At 48.6% G+C, this 14,435-nt stretch overlaps 1 long non-coding RNA gene across 1 annotated transcript in view; it reads left to right on the top strand.

The window, feature by feature from the left end:
• Positions 1 to 14,435, top strand: part of LOC126964354 (uncharacterized) — a 90,465-nt gene that overhangs the window by 24,609 nt on the left and 51,421 nt on the right. The window lies entirely within an intron of this gene.

A 14,435-nucleotide genomic window follows, 5' to 3' on the forward strand; every position in this document is an offset into this window, starting at 1 on the left:
CACGTCGATGGCTGGCCGCGCTCAGTTGGTCCTGTTCCGGTGCCTAGCTCAGGCGGGCGCTGCAAGAGGAAGTGAAAATCGTCCAGTAATTAATTTTCCTCCTGCCGGGGGGTGGTGGTTTTGACACATCCGAGGCTGTGTCTTTCCCTGAAGCGGGGAGCAGACAATAGAGACACGTGGACTGGGAAGGGAGAGGGGGGAAGGGAGGGGGAGCGGGGCTCCTGCTGGAACTCTTTGCAGGTCAGCTCCTTTGTCTCTAAAAGGATCTGAGCAGACCCTCCACCCCCAGTCGGACCCAAACCTAGGGGAGCCCCCATATCTTGGCAGGACCAAGGAGCAGGAGAACTCAGTCCCCTGCCCAGAGACTGCTGGGCAAAGCCCCATGGTGGTAGACCAGCTTCAGCAAGTGTGGGATGGCCAGTGCACAAGAGTCCCAGAATCAGACTCTAGGAATGCCAGGCTCTCACTGTCAATGGAATTCTGTTTATGAGATGCAAGGCTGGTGGAATGGGGATGTCCTTTTGGGACTGGGTCATCCAATACCAGTTTGCAGGCTAAGACCTAGAGAGGGCTTGGAGGTGCTTGAGGTCATGCAGTGAGTCAGCAGCAATTGCCAGAGACCTCAGTGGCCTCCGGGCACCGCTGAATCAGGGCCTATCATTGTCCTCGAGGTGTAGCCCAGAAGTCTCAGAATAAAACTGGGGCCCCTTGTGGTGGCTCAAGCCTGTAATCCCAGCATTTTGGGAGGCTGAGGCAGGGGGATCACTTGAGGCTAGGAGTTTGAGACCAGCCTGGGCAACATAGTGAGACCTCATCTCTACAAATAGTTAAAAATAAATTAGCCAAGTGTGGTGGTGCACACATGTGGCCTTAGCTACTTGTGAGGATGTGGTGGTAGGATCACTTGGGCCTGGGAATTTGAGGCTGCAGTGAGCTGTAATGGCACCATTGCAATTCAGCCTGGATGAAAGAGCGAGACCCTATCTCCAAAATACTACTACTACTAATAATGATAATAATAATAAATTAGAGTTTCCAGTGCAGGATCTCTTGGCCTTGAATACTTTCAAAAGACGTAAAGATGCAAGGATGTGTAAACTGAAGGTTTACCGTTGAATTTACCATGTATGGTTTTAGATTGTTTTCCCTGACCCAAATAAGGAATTAAGGCAGTTTACTCCCTATATATAAACATTGAAAAACATATTGCAAGTCCAAAAAAAATGGGGGCCCCTGATTTTGTCAAGGCCTTGCATGATCTAGAAGTCCCCCACCATCTTTCCTGTTGCATTGCCTCATATCTTGCCCATGTGATTTTTTTTTTTTTTTTTTTTTTTTTTTTTTTTGAGATGGAGTTTCACTCTTGTTGTCCAGGCAGGAGTGCAATGGCATGATCTCGGCTCACTGCAACCGCCGCCTCCCAGGTTCAAGCGATTCTCCTATCTCAGCCTCCTAAGTAGCTGGGATTACAGGTGTGCACCACCACACCTGGCCAATTTTTTGTCTTTTTAGCAGAGATGGGGTTTCACCATGTTGCCCATGGGACTTTTTTAAAACTCTGTCACTGAGAGTTGAGGTGACCACACCCTTGACTCAGGGCATGCCCATACATTCTCTGCTCCAGCCACAGGTGCCTACTGGTTCTTTGGGCTTGCTGTTCTCTTGACCTGCATACCGTTTCCAATGCCCAGAGTCCTTCCTTGCACTTCACCCTAGGAAACCCCTACTTGTCCTCAAGACTCAGCCGAAGTGTCACTTCCTCCAGGAGGTGTCCCTGACTTCCATCATTGTAGGCTGGGCCAACTCACCCACTGGTCCCTGAGCTTCATGAGGACAAAGACTGTGTCCTATGTATGGCTCAACACACTCTTAACAGTGTGCACTAGGGTCTTCCAGCTCCCCTACTTACTAGCCATAGGTCCTTGGACAAGTTACTCAACTGCTCTGTGCCTCAGTTTCCCCACTTATAAAATGGGAATAATAATTGTCACTACCTAAGGGTTGTTGGGAGCTTTAGAAGAGTTGCAACATATAAATGGCTTGGAATGGTGACTGGCATATGGTAGGAGCTCAGTGAGTGAGGGTTCTATACATGCAGTTTTGCCTGTAGCATGCGGCACTCATTTGTTACATGTTAGTGGGATTCTGTTTAATGAGTGGTGAACTAGGCATCTCTGGTCCCTGCTTTCTTGCAGCTGATCTTGCAGCTGTCCATCCATTGAGTGGATGGACACCAAGCAAGAAAATCCTTAAATCAATGATATATTTTCAGATAGTTGTCCAGGGCTGTGAGGAACATAAAACAGGGTGAGATGATGGAGAGTCATGGTGCCTTTAGACAGGGTGACCAGCAAGGGTCTCCTGGGAGAGGTGGCATGTGAGCCTAGACTTGAGCCAGCCATAGAAGGAGCCCAGGAGAGACTGCTCCAGGCAGAGGCTTCACAAGTTCAAAGGCTCGAGGCAGGAATGAGCTTGGGCAGCTGAGGACAGCAAGAAGGGAAGGAAGATGAGTTCAACACATCAGCAGGGCCAGACCCAGAGATTACTCCATAAATCCCAAATGAATGAGTGAATGAAAGAATGAATGAGTATACGGGTGAGATTCAGCGTATAATTATAGCTTATAACTGTGACTAAGTAGACCTATTGGTTGGAGAATAACTTTTCATTGTTTGCATAGAGGAAGTTGCTTATTTGTTCAGTCACTGACAATTGTTTGTGGTGTAGCCATATTTTTGAGTCTGTGCTGAGTACTGGGATCTCTGTCCTCTAGGGGTGCCTAGTTCACTGTGGGTAAATAAGGCAAGTGGGTGTCATCTAGCTCACCTCCACCTGCCTGATGGTTCTACCTCTCCAACCTCACACTTAAGAGATGGCAAAATGGAGCCCAGAGTCCTTAACAAGGAATTTAGGTCACAGCAACTTGGGACAGAGCTGGGACTGGACTGTTCTCACTGGGCAAGATAGTGATCCACCCCCTAACTGATCAAAGGAAGCCCCACGGAAATTATGTATTGATAGGTGCTGTAGCCCACTAATGTCAGGTTGAGGATAAAACCGCAGGTCTCTGACCACAAGCTGGAAGGTGGTGTGGGTGCATTTAGCAGATAAGAAGAAACTTTTAGCCCAGGAGATGAGGTTCCAAAATACTTTCAGCGGGGAGGAGGCCTTAAGCATGGATGAAATACACAATGGCCAGCAGAATTTCATCACTAGGACACCAGGAAGGGCCTTCAGTCTCCCAAGCCTCCCCCACCCCAGCTTACTGGTTTCAGAAAGTTCACTGTTGGGAATTAATTTCTCTAAGTCACATGAAATAACGAAATAACTTTTATTCCCAAGGATGTTCGTTGCAGCATCAGAGACGGGAATGAAAACCCTGGATTGGAGAAAGCAAGGAGAGGGTTGTGAAGAAGACATTCACTCCATGTAGTATTCTGCAGCCATTAAACATTCTCATATGGGGAGATAAGCTCATAGAATATGTTAAGTGAGGGGTGCAGAATGCAGAAATCTTACAGCACGTTCACAACCTTGAACCAAAACAAAAATAAACTCACACAAAAGAGTGAAATAAGGGTCTGGAACTATGGGGTTTCCTCCTCCCTTCTTTTTGCATTTTCCAAAAAGATCATAAAATATTTCAGTTCAGCTGGGTGCTGTGGCTCACGCCTGTAATCCCAGCACTTTGGGAGGCCGAGGCAGGCGGATCACGAGGTCAAGAGATCGAGACTATCCTGGCCAACATTGTGAAACCCCATCTCTACTAAAAATATAAAAATTAGCTGGGCATGGTGGTGCGCGACTGTAGTGTCAGCTACTCGGGAGGCTGAGGCAGGAGAATCTCTTGAACCTGGCATGTGGAGGTTGCAGTGAGCTGAGATTGCACCACTGCACTCCAGCCTTGTGACAGAGCGAGACTCCATCTCAGAAAAAAGAAAAAAAAGTCAGTTCAACAAATATTTATCTTGAGCACTTGCTAACTGTCACTTACTTCCAAATAGAAGGAATGATGAAGTTTAGTAAACCATGTCAGGATGTTCACTATTCATTCTGACTTTTGGGAAGATGGCATTGTGAATTTTCTCAATGGCGATAATAATTATTAGTACATCGCCAGCAACATTACAGAGTCACCCCACATACCTGGCACTATGCTAAGCACTTTCCCTTTGGAGAAGTTGACCTTGCCTGGGGCTTTAGATTGAGGGGGATTTGGAGTCAGGCTATTTTCAGTTTAAATTCCTGCTCTGCCATTTCCCAACTGTGTAATTCTCTGTGCCTCCGTTTTCTAATCTGTAAAATGGATGTATAAATTGGGCCTGTCTCACAAGGTTGCAGTGAGGATTAAATGATAATATATGCATAAAGTGCTTAGAGCAGTGCCTGCCACACAATAACGTGATAAATGTTGACTGTTGTTATTTATATATCCTCACGCATCTAAGCCTTACCATGGCCTCATGGGAGAAGGTGCTGTTATTGAAATGACTGGTTCATGGCTATATGGTCACTGTGCAGAGGAGCTAGAGAGCGTCCCATGTCTTCATGGCCTACTGCCTTCCTGCCCAGGAGCCCCAGGTCTTGGCATAATAGGTCTAGCTGGCTGCAGGCTTGGCCTTCTCTGGCCTACCTAGTCTGCTCTGGCATCTTCCATATTTTAACTGTGCCCTGCCCATCAGGAAGGAGGGCAGCTACCAGGGTCTAGGTGTGAGTCTCAGGGCTGTGTGACCCTAGGTAGCTGGCAGAGCCACCCTGGGCCTCACCCTGCACATCCATAAACAGGGGTTGGGGCATCCTATGATTCACTGGCTTAACTCTATGGGGTCAGGAAGGAGCACTGACTGACCTGTGAGTCAGGAGCCCAGTTCCAGCCCTGGTTCTGCTCCCTCTGCCCTTCCCTTTGGGCCCCAGCTTTCTTGTCTGTCAAATGGGAATGGGACAAGATGGTCCCTGAGCTGCTGTCCAGACCCGGTAATGGAATTCTGTATGAATTCCAAGGAGGAAAGTAGCCACAAATGCATCCGCTCCACGCTGATGGGGCTCTTTCTCTGGTAAGCTTCACTTACTCTGCCATTTCTCCAGTGTATTTTATCAGACCCACCTCCTCTGAGCCAAAGAAAAGAGGGTAGGAGAAGGATGAAACAAACTCACAGCTCTGTTCACTCAGGCTCATCACAGAGATGACTTGCCCAAGGGCATGTGGCAGGTCCTCTGAAATTTGAGGAAGGCTGTGTTCTCTTTTGTGTCATTTTGGTCCTCCGGGAAGCAGATGTGAAAACGGAGGTGTAAGTGTAAGAGATTTATTGAAAAAACCCCGTGAGAAATGGAGGCGAGCCTTCAAAACAGGATGCAGGTCTGATACTGTGAAAGCAGAGGTGGAATAAAGAAAGATTGGGGAAGAGGGAGCTCAGGCCATGGTGCAGGTCTAAGGAAGTCCTGGCCAACCCAACGGGAGCTCCTGTGCAAAGATTTCCTGTAGAGGAGTCCCAGAAGGGCAGGCGCTAGTTTTCTACCATGCTCAGTCATCAGCCGGGCTGTCTTGGAAGAGTGGCTGCGCTGGGACACTGGCAGATTGCGAAGGTGTTGCAGCTGGAGGCTCTCAGTGACTGTAGTCCAGAGAAGATCTGAGTGGCACCTCCCTAAGGCTGCCACATGTTTTTCTTTATTCATTTAATAGACACTTACAGAACTCTGGGCCATGTGCCAGTTACTGATCTATGCACTTTACAAATATTAGTCAATCCTTACCCTCGCCTTTTGAGGCAGATGGTATTTTTAGCCCCATTTTATAGAGGGAGAAACTGAGCACAGAGAGGTTAAGTAAGTTGCCCAAGGTTTCACAGCCAGTAGGTGATAAGCCACAAATCCAACCCAGGCAAGCTGCTTGGAGGCTGTGCTCTGACCACTCCACCACACTGCCCCCTCTCCAGCTGCAAATGCCTTAGTGGCAATTTCTGGGAATATTTCCATTTTCATTTCTCATTGGCTCAGGACCTCACAGCCTTAACAGACTTTAGGAAGGGGCCTACTGTGGTGGTTGGGGGCATGTAGTAGCTTCAGGGTCCCAGCAAGCCCTGAAGCTACCACCTTGCTCCCTCAAAGACTTCCACCTCAATGCGTTTGCATATACTGTTCCCACTGCTCAGAGTGCTCTTCCATCCCCTCCTTGCCTAGGCAACCCCTCCTCCCATCGCTCCCTTGCCTGACCCCAGGATCTAGCCCACGACAGGGGTGATATGTGGTGGAAAGGAGCTAGTCGACATTTATTGAGCACTTATTATGTGCTAGGAGTCAAGTCCAGCTCTTTACGTAGATTGCCTCACTTAACCATCATAACAACCTGTGAGTGTGGCCCATGGCTATCCCCATTTTACAGATGAGGAAACCAAGGCTCACAGAGGCAAGATGACTTGCCCAAGGAGACCCAGCTAGGAATCAGTGGTATCAGTATTTAAAACAGGCTGCCTGGCTACAAAGCCCTGATCTTAAACCTTCCCTCTAAGAGGGCAAAAGGTACCAATGCTGGGGTGGGTAGGCGAGGGCCCTCCAAGGAATGTCTCTCCCCTCCCCGCTGCCAGGGCTGACAGGTCCTTGAGTGGGATTCCATATCTGCTCCATTCATTGCCGCACCTCCATCATCTACCCAGTGCTGGGTAAATAGTGAGTGCTCAGTAAATACATCAATTGAATGGATGAATAAACTGGTGAGTGAAAAACCTTTTTGTGACCTGCAGTCGCCTTGGTCCCCTTTGACCAGAACTAGGTTGATGTGTCAACCCTCAAGATTTCCCTCTATTTTGGGTGATAATTAGATTTCTGTCCTGACTGTTACAGACACTGATATTCCTCCATTAAAATGTCTTTCTTTCAGACTGGGTCAGGTTGCTCATGCCTGTAATCCCAACATTTCGGGAGACCGAGGAGGGCGGATCACCTGAGTTCAGGAGTTCGAGACCAGCCTGGCCAACATGGTGAAACCCTGTCTCTACTAAAAATACAAAAATTAGCTGGGCATGATGGCGCATGCCTGTGATCCCAGCTACTTGGGAGGCTAAGGCAGGAGAATCGCTTGAATCTGGGAGGTGGAGGTTGCAGTGAGCCAAGACTTCGCCACTCCACTCCAGCCTAGGTGATGGAGTGAGACTCTGTCTTTAAAAAAAAGAAGGAAAGAAGAAAAGTCTTTCTTTCAAAGTTGGAGACATCCCTAAACATTCTAACTCTTGTCCCCAACAAGGTCCCATCTTAAGCAGGTCTCTGAAACCTCTGGAAGAAGGAATTGGCTGTCAGGAGTCTGATCACCAGGCTCCCTGCAGGGTCAGGGGATTTGGGGTAGGCCTCTGGCATGGTTTAGGGGTGGGCTAGCTAAAAGCCCCTAGACAAGAGCCCACCATTCAAGCAAGTGGGATAACTCAGCGTTTGGGCCTGGGTCACCCTGAGCCAAGTTTTATTTTTTATTTTGTAGAGACAGGGTCTTGCTCTCATCCAGGCTGTTGTGCAGTGGTGTGATCATGGCTTATTGCGGCCTTGAACTCCTAGGGTCAAGTGGTCCTCCTCCCTCAGCCTCCTGAGCAACTGGGACTACAGGTGCATGCCACCATGACCTGGCTAATTTTTAAACTTTTTGTAGAGATGGGATTTTGCTATGTTTCCAAGGCTGGTCTCAAACTCTTGGCCTCAAGTGATCCTCACACCTCAGCCTCCTAAAGTGCTGGGATTATAGATGTGAGCCACTGTACCTGACTGAGCCAAATTTTAATCCCGGCTCTGCCTCTTCAAGCCGGTTGGCCCTGGGCAAGTTACTTTGCCTCTTTGCAGCTCTATGTCATCTCTGTAAACAGAGGCCAGTGGGAGCACCTGCTAAGTAGGGCTATAGGAGACTTCATGTATAGTTAGCCCTTGGTAAATGGGAGCTCTACTTGAAGGGCCTTTGAGATATCAGCATTGTCTCCTCCCCACCCCCACTTGACAGTTGTGGAACCTGAGGCATGGGACAGGGAAATGCTTTCCTGGAACATTCAGGCTCCCTGCCAAGTCAGGACGGGCTTCCTCACTCCAAGGTGGCCTCTCTTGCCTCCCTCTCTTCCCCACCAGCCGAGCTCAGAACCATGCCTGGCAGATGCTGAGGCGGCATTGGAGCTGCAGAGTTGGCATTTCCGGGCTCCCAGGACTCCTGGCACAGAGGAATCAACCCCTCTCAGCACCTCCGGCTCTGCCTCCTGCTCCCTGCCTCTGCTCATACACCAGCTGGGACTCATCAGCTTCTAGAGAAAGCCAGGAGGTGGCCCAGGTGCATGGAGGCAGGGGGCTGTCAATATTGACCTGCGCTTGACCCCAGACTTTGCGGGTGGACAGGTTGCTAAGGAGTCAGAATGTCCACATGCCCCTAGTGCTCATCTTCCTAGCCTCCCATCTCACCTGGCTGCAGAGGGAGAGGGGGAGCACAGGAGTTGAAAGCGTGGATGATCTGGGTTCACTTCGGCTACTTACCAACAAGTTATCCAGCCTGGGGAAGTTTCCCATCCTCTTTGTATCTCAGTTTCTTCAACTGTTAGATGAGGATGCCGATACTAATGGCTTATCTTGAAGGGCGGATGGGAGATGAGTGGTGTTTGCACACAGCCAGTGCTCAAGCACATTGGCCATTGTTAATTCCGAGGCTATCCTCTTACAGTGACCTCCTGGGCCTTTCAGCCCCAAGGAGTCTCTCCTCTCTCTGACTCCTGTGGCTGTAATTGTCAAGATCCTGCAATGAAATTCTGCTGGAACCCAATCCAGACTGTGAACTCTTCAAGGGCGGGGACCCCATACAGGTGCCTCATATAGGCCTGGTACACAATAGGTGCTCATGAAAAGGCCTGCTTGGCTGTGATACTACATGAACTTACAGAACCCTCACAACTACTTTTGGAGGCATATGATATGATCATCCCCTTTTATAAAAAGGGGGACAGTGGGTAACATCGAGGGGAGTGGGCAGGTAACCCTCCTATTGGCCATCTAGCACCCTCCAACATCCTTGCTTCTGAGACCTCACCTCCCACTCATGGTGCCATTCTGGCACGAGTGTGGTGGTTGCTACATTGAGTGTCCAGAGGTAGCAGGGACTAAAGTCCTGGTGCCTAGAGAAATTGCCCAAGCAGTTGGGCATGATGGCTCACGCCTATAGTCCCAACACTTTGGGAGGCTGAGGTGGGTGGATCACTTGAGGCCAGGAGTTCAAGACCAGCCTGGCCAACAAGGTGAAACTCCATCTCTGCTAAAAATACAAATACAAATAATAATAATAATAATAATAATAATAATAGCCAGGCATTGTGGCATGCACCTGTAATCCCAGCTACTGAGGCTGAGGCATGAGAATCATTTGAACCGGGAGGCAGAAGTTAGAGGGAGCCAAGATCGGGCCACTGCATTCCATCCTGGGTGACAGAGTAAGACTATGTCTCAAAAAAAAAACAAACAACAACGAAAACAAAAACAAAGAAAAAGAAAGAAAAGAAATTGCCCGAGGGCTCACAGCTGTAAATCTGCAGATATTTACCGCGACCTGCTATGTGCCAGACACTGTGCTAAGGGCTGGACACACAGCAATGAACAAGACAAAGACCTGCTCTCATGTGGCTTACATCCTGCTGAGCCAACAGTAGGTAGATACGCCAACGTCCTGTCATAGAAAGCAACAGGCAGGGAAGTGGGCAAAGATAGAGAGAGGTGGAGGCCGGGTGCGGTGGCTCACACCTGTAATCCTAGGACTTTGGGAGGCCGAGGCAGGCGAATCACAAGGTCAGGAGATCGAGACCATCCTGGTTAACACAATGAAACCGCAACTCTACTAAAAATACAAAAAATTAGCCGGGTGTGGTGGTGGGCGCCTGTAGTCCCAGCTACTCATGAGGCTGAGGCAGGAGAATGACGTGAACCCGGGAGGCAGAGCTTGCAGTGAGCCGAGATTGTGCCACTGCACTCTAGCCTGGGCAACACAGCGAGACTCCATCTCAAAAAAAAAAAAAAAGATAGAGAGAGGTGAAGTGAGAGCCATTTTAGATAGGGTAGTCAAGGAAGACCTCTCTGAGGAGGTGACTTTTGTGTAGAGCCCTGAATGCGGCAAGTGCTGGGTGGAGACTCAGGGAATCTGCTTTAGCATTGCTGTGGCCGGAAGAGATCCCAGGACTGGTGGTGCCTAGAGCCCAGTTGCCTAGATCAGCTTCAGTGTGGATAAATGGACTCCCCTGCCCCGGCGAACTTACCTTCCTGAAGCAGTTAAAAGAACAGGGCACATGACTTAGATTCCCTGAGCTTCACTTTTCTCATCTGTAAAATGGGGATTGGAAAGCGTAGCTTGCAATTTTGAGAGCTCAGTTGATTAATAGAGATGGTCCACATAAAATGTTGGGCCAAGAGCTGGGCTGACCAGATTCACCTAGTCCTTGGTGGCTGGAGTGGGCAGGTGACCCTTATTTTGGCCGTCCAGCACCCTCCAACATCCTTGCTTCTGAGACCTCACCTCCCACTCATGGTGTCATTGCTGGCCTTCCCAGCTCCGTCTTGGCCAGGGGGCAGTCAAGTGACCCAGGTTAGCCTCGTGCCATACTGGTGCGAGTGTGGTGGTTGCTACACTGAGTGTCCAGAGGTAGCAGGGACTAAAGTCCTTGTGTCAGCATTCAGCGTTGGTGTCAGCAGCACGAGCTCTGTCCTGGGGACCTGTGGTGTCAGCAGTGAAGTCTCCCTCAGGCCAGGGCTTTGGCCTGATTTGAGGGCTTTTTTTCTTTTCTGGATATGAAGCCTGTAAGCCTTCTGACCCTTCTGGAGATCCTTCAAGCATGTGTGCAGCCATGGGTCCTGGATGGTTTAGCAGCCCACGCCATTGTCTGGAAACTCCACTGGTACTATTTTTCTCATGTTCAGCTGGATGCTTTCTGTGCACAGACTCCACCCTTCTGGCCCAGATGGCCCCTTGGGGATATGCACATATCAAGTTCTTTCCACTGTCCTCACTTCGAGGGCAGGGGCCTGGGTTGTTCATTTTTGTGTCCCCAGATCCTAGCACAGAATGGCTCAGAGGAAAGGTTCAATGCATGTCCGTGGTGTCAACAAATCAGTGGCAAAGGATACAGTTTCCACATATCTCCCCATCCTGCTTGCTTCCCCAAACCATGTTCCAGTTTGTCAGTGTTCTTCTGAATATACAGGACCAGAATCGAGCACAAAACTCCCAGAAATAGGTGAATGGAGCTGAGCAGAAGGAAACTGTCACCTCCCTTACTGTAGATACTGGACTTCTAATTACATGACCAGACATTTAATAAGCTTGTTTTGTTTCCCTGGGTGGCATATATCAAGCTACTAGCAAATGGTTTGTTTTTATGGCCCTCTACCCACATATTGTTGCAAAACCTTACTTTACTGCCCTTCTCCCTTAATCTCATGCTTACAATGGTATTGCCCCCTCTCTCACTTCCCAGGAATGCCAAATAGATTACAGCTCAAGAGCTCAATCTTGATTGGTCTGTAGCCTGGAACATGGGGCTGAGATAGATGCTGTAACTGAGTTTGGCCTCAGTGAGAAAGACTGCTGCAATTGATTAACGATGTCTGCCAAGCTTCGTAAAGTGAAGTAATGTCATTCCCTATCACAAGGTCCTAACCTGGGGTCCATGAAAAGAATTTAGTTGGTCTGTCATTAACTTGGATAGGGAAAGTATTACATCTTTAATTTAATTAACCTCTATCTGAAACTTATCATTCCTTCAATTATGAATGCAGGCAACAGACCACAGTGGTATTAGCAGGACCTGTGACTTTGTCACCAATAGAAATCACAGATTTTTAAAAATTACATTACAGATGTTCTGCATATCTTGAAATATCATTTACATGCATTGTGTCTTGGAAATGATAAGTTATTTGCTAAGCACTCATTTACTCCCTCACATTTGTTTAGCACCTAGTCAATAGCCTGGTGACATGCCAGGACCTGGGCTGCGTGCTAGGCAAAAGGGAGATGCGTAAGGCTCAGTCCTTCCCTCAAAAGAGAAAAGAAGACAGTGACAATGAAAAAGCTTGATGCTTTGGTGGGGGAAGTACCTGAGGCCCCCAACCCAGCCCAGAGGGATCAGGGAAGGCTTCCCAGAGGAAGTGGCCTCTCAAATGAGTAGGAACTAACCAGACCCCTGAGTGCTGAAAAAAAGTGTTCAGGGAGCAGAAACAGCATGAGTAACGAAGCTGGGAAAGAAAGAGGGCACAGGGCTTACAGAGTATTCCATTGTGGGGAGGATGGGGAGGGGAAGAGAGAAGAGGGGAGATGGCTGGAGGGGTCAGGCAGGCCCCTGGAGGTCATGCTTGGCGGTACCCTGGTAGTGGGGAGGAAGGGGTGCTGGCTCTTGCTACCCCATCTGTCTCAGTGGTATTGAGCTGTGACTTCAGTGGCCTGGGGAAGTTCAAGGTCATGTCTGGGGTGGAGGAGGTGGAGACTATCTCACCAGGGCTGGCAAAGGCCAACTGGGAAGCTGGGGCCAATACCTGCCCCTCATGGCAGCCACCACAAGGGTCCTTCTGCTCAGAAGGCCCGAGCAGACCCTGTTCCTTTATTTATGGGCTGTGTGAGCAATTTGCTCCTTGCTGGCCGGCTGGCTGGGTGTGCGATGCGGGGATTACTCACGCCCCAGTTGTGGTCCGGCCTCTGCAGGCTGCGGGGTAGTGAGTGAGGTAATTAAGTGTAAAAGATGGAGCAGGCAGGGGAGGGCTGAGGGCGGTGAGCAGTCACTGGTTCTTTTCAGGAGCAGGGGAGTGAGATAATGTAGGATAATAGCCTAGCCAGGCCCTGCCCAGGCAGCCCGGCCTGTGCCGAGGGGTGCCCCCCAAACAGCCAAGACAATTCAGCCTTTTCAGGGAAAATGGGGGGGCTGGGGCAGGGCCTGGCTCCCAGGGACAGCTGTATGGAAATGACAGCTCCTCTCCTTCGTCCTGTCCTGTGTTGGCTCAGGGTAGGAGCAAGTCTAAGTGTCTTCAGCTGGGGATGAGGCCAGGGCTGGGGGCAGTAGATGGGACCAGGAAAGCTGGTAGGTGAGAGGAGGGATCCACATGGGGCTGGGAGACTGAGCTGTGTGTGTGGCACAGGTGCAGTGATTCATGGCGGCAGACTCCAGGGCCTGACTCATCTGGTGGAAACTGTGGCGTGGCTTTGGCTAGCTGTGTGACATCAGCCTAGTCGTGGTCCTTTTCTGAGCCTCAGGGCTCTCATCTGTCAAATGGGGCTGTCAAACAATTTCTACTTCCCAGGGGTGTTTGGAGAATAGCTCATAGCGCCTGACGCACAGGGGCTACTAAATGCTTGACATGGTGAAGTCCAGAAACAGAGTGCATTAGTCATTCACTCATTTAGCGGATAAATGTTTATTGAGTGCCTACCACATTCTAATGGTTCCTGGGAAAGCAGCAGTGACTAGAACAGAGTCCCTTTCCTCTTGGAGATGACATTCTAAGAGGGGAGAGAGACCATTAATCATGAAACACATAAGCATAAAAGATCATACCAGCAATCCCACTTCTGAAAACTTATTCTATAGACATGTTTGCACACATGTGGAATGAATGCATTCATGTATTTATTGCAGTTTTGTTTGGCATAGCAAAATCTTAGTAATGATCTAAATGTCTGTTACACATGGACTGACTAAAGTATGGAGTATCTGAATAATGAAATATTACATAGCCATTACAAAGGGTGAGACCATTTCTATTTGTATTTATTTGTATTTATTTTTTTTAGAGATGGGATCTCACTATGTTGACCAGGCTGGTCTTGAACTCGTCGTTGGTGAGACCATTTCTTATGTACTGATATAGAAAGCTCTGTAAGATGTCTTGACAAATAAGAAAAGGAATGTGAAGGATAGTTTCTGTAAAAGAGGAGATAATTTTAAAAATGTATTTATATTGGCTTGTGTATATATGAAACTAATAATAGTTGTTACCCAAGGAGAGGAGTAGGGGTGGAATGAGAGACAGGGAGGGGAGGGTTTCATTGTATACTTTTCTATAACTTTTATTTTTGTATGAAGTGAATGTATTACTAGTTCAAAAAAGAGAAAATAAATATTCAGCTTCCTCTTTCCTCCTTTCCTTCCCCAGCATTTGTTGGAGGTGACTGGTGGGATTTGGGACTAAGCAGGAAAGGGAGCTGAGTGAGTCGGTGGCTCAGTGTGCCTGGGGATTGAACAAACAGGTTCATATATCAAGGATAATGAGAGCCAGGTTGCTCACCATCAGAGAAGGGAATTACAAGTATGAAAACAGGAAAGGCTAGAAAGAACCCTGTGGTGTTATATTGGAATTAGAGGAATCAGTGTAAACTCATGGCTTTTGATATATATAGTTTCATAAGCATGCATGAAAGTGTGTGTGTGTGTGTGATGCATATGTGCATTTCCCAG

The sequence above is a fragment of the Macaca thibetana genome, chromosome 10 (assembly GCF_024542745.1).
Source record: "Macaca thibetana thibetana isolate TM-01 chromosome 10, ASM2454274v1, whole genome shotgun sequence".
NCBI classification, from domain to species: Eukaryota; Metazoa; Chordata; class Mammalia; order Primates; family Cercopithecidae; genus Macaca; species Macaca thibetana.